The following is a 6,752-nucleotide window of genomic DNA, read 5'->3' on the forward strand; positions in this document are numbered from 1 at the left end:
ATGATGAATGATGATGATGATCGATATTATATTATCATTATTATCTTTTACAAACTATCATTAACATAAAGTCTTTGCTAAAATACTAATTGTATAGGGAAAGTTGTTCAGACTGACTTACGCGAAAGAACAGTGGTGTAGCGACAGTAGCGAACCTGTGCTGTGCGCGTTGGTTGAAACTGCGTGTAAGATGTAAGGCAGCAGCAGGTAGCGCGTCGTCATGGCAGCACGACTCGACGACTGCATCGGCCCGCCCCAAACACCGCCGGAATCCTGAGGCCTGCAGCAGCAGAACTGCAACGTGTCCAGCCGGATAACCCGAGAATCCGAATTCGCCGAACAACTGACGACGAACCAGACAGATCCGTTTTGTATTGTTATTGTCACAATGAGAGTACTCTTAGTTACTGCTATGGAACAACCGTTAAATGTAGTATTGAACCAATACGCATAACAATGTATATAAAGTACGTGTTAATCAGCGACAACAATAAACACACAACAACAACAACAACAACAACAACAACAACATAAACAACAAACAACAACAACAACAACAACATAACAACAACAACTAACAACAACAACAACAACCAATAAACAACAACAATAAACAATAACAACAAAAACAACAGCAGAAACAACAACAAGAACAATAATAATAACATATACATCTAACTAGTAATCTTCTTTTTCTTAGTTCCCAAAATCCACAAAGATCTCCTCAAACATTTCGCTCGTAACGTCTTCTCCTTTCGTAAGAAATAAACTCGAGTATTTTGGATGTGAGTAATGCGTCGTGCCGTTGTAATGTTGTTATCCACGTTTACTGTTTAGGTTCCCCAAGGATAAGCAGACGTATGACATAGACAGACAGTTCTTGTGGGGAGATGCTCTCCTCATCTCACCTGTTCTCACGGAGGTAAGTACTGCTTCTCAGGCTGCAGAATTTAAGGGCATAATTTTGTCGGCTCAAGGATAGAGAACATGTCCAGTAATAAAGATCATCCTATCCAATCACTGTCCTGGACATCATCTCTATCCTTGAACCATTTTGTCAAAACAACGCCTGATAACATTATTCTTAAAATGAGCTTTTTCTCGTAGACTGGACTTCTATGTAGTGTGTATGAGAAACTTGTGACTTTACCATGTTTCTGTCAGCAGTCTATGAGAAAAAGTCAATGTTAAGACTAATCTTGTTCCTGACAACAGGCTCCAGACACTGTTGGGACCGAATAGAGACACTGGCAGCATGCGATCAGAAAACTCTGGGACTCGCTGTCAGAAACAAAATTAGTTTTAACATTAATCTTAACATTATTTTTTTTCTCATTGACCGTCATGTTCATAGGCAGATATACATATGCATGGTTGGTTTCTAATACGCAGTGTACAGAGGTCCAGTTTACGAGAAAGAGTTCGTTCAGACTAATTTTGTTTCTGACAACGCACCCCCGGGGTGTTAACAGTTAGTTTCACGGACTGTATATAAGCTGTATATTTCGCTGTGGTTTACTTTTCGCGAATTTCGCGAACGTGTTCCCTGACGTTCAGGGAATAACAACACGTGAATAATTCATGCCAAATAATACCGAATAATTCATAATTCAGTGACCGCGAAATTAACCACTCGCGAAATTGTCCGTCAAGTCTGAATTCGCAAAAATATCTGTACGCGAAAAATATGGCGTATACAGTAACTTTATCAAGACTACATAGACAAGAATTTTGTTTAAAACCGTTATTAACTAAGACCAAAGGACCTCATCGTTGGTCGCTAGCTATTGCGGAAAACATTTTGCTTACGCGTTACCTCTTAAGACCATCAGTAACTACGATCGACTCACCCCCCCCCCATCATTTCCTCGCGTCGCATTGTTGCAGAATACGACGAGTGTGTTGGCGTACTTGCCACGCGCGACCTGGTACAACTTCTACACGGGCCACGTGCTGCCATCTAGTGGTCGCTACGTGACCTTGGACGCACCGATGGACACGATCAACCTTCACGGTGAGCAGAGGGTCGGATCCTTCCCAGCAGGACGCTCGTGCACTCACCACCTCAGATATGTATTGTCGTTACCTCTCCCCATCCCCTCCCCGTTATTCCGTTCCCCCTCCCCCTGCCACACGTGACCAGCTGGCTATGGTTGGTGGAGTTGGGTGAGGAGGCGGCGCCATGTTTTGCTTGTATATTGTACCTTCACTGTGCAGAGAGGCGTCCGGATCCTTCCACTCGCAGGAGCCTGCAACTCACCATCCGGTTAGTTATAGGTTTGTCTACCCTCCTCCATCCCCTCCCCCTCCCTTCCCCACTCTCCCTTCCCTTCTTCCTCCCCGCTCACTCCCCTCTCCCTTCCTCTCCTCCCCCTCCCCTCCTCTCCTCCCCCTCGATAGAATGCTGGCCTGGTCTGGATGGCTAATGAGGGACTTTGACTTTATGGGAATGTGTCGTTGTTGTTTGTTGTTGTTGTTGTCTAGTTGGTGGCGAGATGACAGTGAAAACATTAAGGCATCCTCTCTCTCTCTCTTTCTCTCTCTCCCTCTCTCTCTCTACTCTTTCTCTCTCTCTCTCGCTTCTCTCTCTCCTCTCTCTCTCTCTCTTTCCTCCTCTCTCTCTCTCTCTCTCTCTCTCTCTCTCTCTCTCTCTCTTTTCTCTCTCTCGCTCTCTCTTTCTCGTTCTCTTCTTCTCGCTTTCTCTCTCTCTCTCCTCTCTCTCCTCATCTCTCTTCTCTTCTCTCTCTCTCTCTCTCTCTCTTCTCTCTCCTCCTCTTCCTCTCTCACTCTCTCTCTGCTCTTCTCTGCTCTCTCTCTCATCTCTCTCTCTCTTCTTGAGTCGCTCACAATATCCTCAGCTGCATTGATAATCACGAAGAGCATTCAGTTCACAGGCCTCTAACCTTTTTTCGCCTTCCTTGGCAGTCAGTAAGGAACAAATTTGGCTCTTCCTCCCACTTGTTGGTGGACCCCGCTAGCGTCTATCCTAATGGGGGTGGCTAGTGCCGTGACCTCTACTGGGACGACGGCGAGGGCATTTCTGCGATTTGCCTGTGCTCTACGGAGCTGCGCGTACAACTATTTACTCTTCAATGCTACACATGTAAGTGGTCGTTATGGTTCGCAGCCTCGTGGATGGGGGGACCCCGAGGAAGCGGGAGCGGTGTCGCGGCACATGGCGTAGCCACTCCTTGGCATTGTGAGGGAGAAACAGATCGTAATTAATATGGCATTGAGTAATCTTAAGATAAGTAAATAATTACTAAAATAAAGTGAACATCTTCACGTAATTAACTAGTTAAAATGTATAAATAATATTATTTCTTTCTCTTTCTCCCCTCTCTCTCCGCCTCTCTCTCGTCTCACTTTCTCTCTCTCTCTCTCTCCCTTCTCTACCTCCTCCTCTTTTCCACCGCTAACCTCTCCTCGCTCTCTCTTTCTCCCTCTACCTCTCTCTCTCCTGCTCTCCCACTTCTACCTCTCCCTCTCTCTCCCCCCACTCTACCTCTCCCTCTCTCTCTCCACTCTACCTCTCCTTTCTTCCCACCTCTACCTCTCCGCTCTCTCTCCACTCCATCTACCTCTCTTCTCTCTCGCTTTCTCATCTCCTCTCTCTTCCTCTCTACCTCTCCCTTCTCTTCCCACCTTAACCTCTCTCCGCTCTCTCTCTCTCTTTCTCTCTTCCTCCTCTACTCTCCTCTCTCTCCCACATCTACCTCTCTCTCTCTCTCTCTCTCTTCTCTCTCTCTCTCTCTCTCTCTCTTCTCTCTCTCTCTCTCTCTCTCTCTCTCTCTCTCTCTCTCTCTCATCTCTCTCTCGTCTCTCTCTCTCTCTCTCTCCTCTCTCTCTCTCTCTCTCTCTTCTTCTCTCTCTCTCTCTCTCTCTCTCTCTCTCTCTCTCTCATCTCTCTCTCTCTCTCTCTACTCTCTCTTCTCTCTGCATCTTCTCTCTTTCTCTCTCTTCTCTCCCTCTGCTCTCTTCTTCTCTCGTCTCTCTCTCTCTCTCTCTCAGTTCTCTCGTCTCTCTCTCTTCTCTCTCTCTCTCTCTCTCTCTCTCTCTCTCTCTCTCTCTCTCTCTCTCTTCTCTCTCTCTCTCTCTCCTCTCTCTCTCTCTCTCTCTCTCTAACTCTCTCTCTTCTCTCTCTCTCTCTCTCTCTTCTCTTGCTCTCTCTCTTTCTCTCCCACCTCTACCTCTCTCTCTCTCTCTCTCTCTACAGACGTCCCTGACCTGTAAGCCCACCATCGTTGGCTACAAGTCATCGTGGATGACACTGGGCGGTGTGACGGTGTACGGGATGCGCGCCGCACCCAGCAACGTCACCGTCAACGGCAAGTCCGCGACGTTCACCTACGATGACAAACACCAGGTGGGGCTTCATGCACGCGCGCGCGAGATCTTACGTTCGCAGAAGATAGATTTCCGTAGACGGACGGACGGCTTTCGCTTCCGATAATTTTCTGTTTCGCGCTATATTCGCGAGAGACGCGCACAGCGGTTACCACTAGTAATACTACTGAGAGTAAATTGTTTTTATTGTTTCCGGGTCGATTTATAAATGCGATGGCATCGAGTGGTAGGCTCATCAAACGCATGTGGCAGTTGACCTGCGTCACGTAGAGACGGTCTAGGCGTCTGCTACTCACGCATCGTTTTGCGAGAGTCAATGTTTACGCTACATCTGTGATAAGTCCGTCTCTCATCCCGAGTCTATCTCTCATTCACAGGTGCTGTACGTGAAAGACATGGCAGAGAACATGCTGGCTCCTATAGTGGTCCACTGGAAGCTTCCTTAAGGCAGAAGCAGGAGGACTTGACCTTATGACCTTGGGATAGAGCCTCGTAGAGGTGATGTGATGATTTAGAAACTGTGAATGATGTAATGATACTTGTGATGGATTTCCTTATCTATATCGATAGTGTTTTATTTTCTGTGCGACGTGCAGGAACAATCACACTTACTTTTAGCAGTTTCCACTTTATATGGATTATTAATTATTATAGCTGGTTCGTGGACACGCATCCTCTTGATAAGTTCTTGATGCAATTGATTATCGTAAGTATTGAAGTTTATGTATTTTAATTGAAATGACATTTTAGCATCATTTATACCATAGTATGGTATAATGTGAAAGGAATGGAAACCTATTCTAAACGAAGGTATTACAAAAGTTGTTGTTATAACGATCATGAACATATATATACTCTGTATATATAAGTATATGTGCTACTATGTATATATATATATGTGTGTGTGTGTTCATGATACAATTTGTGATACATATATTCTCGTATATAGTGAAGTTAATGTGGCAAATAGCAGAGAAGTCGTGGGGAAGAATTTGGTCATGAATCTGTGGTGCTGTGTGTATGTAGTGTGTAGTGTGTGGTGTGTGTGTGATGTAGTGTGTAGTGTGTGTAGTGTGTGGGTGTGTGTGTAGCGAGTGTCGGGTCATACCTAACATCTACTGCTACTGTTGAGATATTGAGTGTGAACCAGGCATCTGCGGCTGCTGTGACCCTGCCATATGTCTCCCTCCATTGCTGCTTCCAGGAATGCTACTAGATAGAGCAGTAAAGTACATGCAGTTCAGGGTGGAGTGATGTTTTAAGTAAAACTATCTTGCCTTTTAATTTTAAGTGAATGTATGTTATTTTACAGTTAAGTAAATTTTACCCGGAGAACATTTTAGTTGCTATACTGTAAGTTGTTATTTTTGCCATGTTTTCTCTGCTGCAATAATAACATGCATTCCTTGTGAGGGAAACCTAACGTAGCTGAGTTCCAGTGCCAGGTTGTTTATTTATAGGAATTATAATATTCTCATTGAGTGCCTTTTGGATTTTATGGAAGTGACGTTCTTGTAAGCGGCTTAGTATTATGGGATATCTGGCACTATTGATTCTCTGAGAGTGTCGTATAACAGAGAAGTGGGGCGCTATCATGGATGGAGGTTTTGCACACAAGGAGCCACGAGGAAAGTATTCATACGTACTTTGATGGGACGTGTTACATTTTCTGTATGGGATAGGTTATCATTGCAAATCTGTTAATAAATCAGGTTGCCTCTTCCAACCATGACCGAATTTTCATTTTTTATATACCGCGTCATTTCTCTCATTTTCTTTCATAGTCTGTGTAACTGTGTGAGCATTGGACCCAGCATGTAAGCGGCAAGTAATCAGGGGGTAGGGACGGTTCTTGTAAGGGCAAATACTGTTGTCACGACTGTGTAAATACACTAATTAAGTCTATCTAACGAATCTTGTCGATTGCGTTATTTTGGATCAATAACGCAATACGTTCTTTCTAAGTTCAAGATTTTTACATTTTCTTATTGCAACTTTTGTTTGTCACATAATTTTTAACGCGAAATATTGTCCTCGTAAGTACAATGTCTCACCCATACCTCACGATCTACTCTATCTTATATAATTAAATGACACAAATTCTAAATGGATCCTCTAACCAGATATACTACGTCGCCCTGTTTAGTGTTAAAACTTTTGTGCGACGTGTTCAAAACTGCAACACAGAACGAACATTTTTAGGTTTTGAGAGGTCTAATCATTTCCCAGAAATATATAGTCTACTATATTGTTTCTATGGGTGTCTCTCTTTGAGATTATTTACCCCTGATAATATATAGTGATAGATTGTTCCTTGTCGTGCCGCGCCTTAATTGTCACAAGCAAAACTAAGTGCATAGTGTAAATTGCATAGTGCAAAGTGCATAATTATAATGTAGTAATAT

The 6,752-nt window shown here is 44.0% G+C and overlaps 1 long non-coding RNA gene across 1 annotated transcript; it reads left to right on the plus strand.

The window, feature by feature from the left end:
* The first annotated feature begins 3,017 nt into the window (after positions 1-3,017).
* Positions 3,018-6,079, plus strand: LOC106818153. The gene is made up of 3 exons (XR_001395157.1): positions 3,018-3,103; positions 4,217-4,366; positions 4,725-6,079. It is a non-coding gene; the product is annotated as an uncharacterized LOC106818153 (long non-coding RNA).
* Positions 6,080-6,752: the final 673 nt, after the last annotated feature.

Source organism: Priapulus caudatus, unplaced genomic scaffold (genome assembly GCF_000485595.1).
Source record: "Priapulus caudatus unplaced genomic scaffold, Priapulus_caudatus-5.0.1 Scaffold36, whole genome shotgun sequence".
Classification (NCBI taxonomy): domain Eukaryota; kingdom Metazoa; phylum Priapulida; class Priapulimorpha; order Priapulimorphida; family Priapulidae; genus Priapulus; species Priapulus caudatus.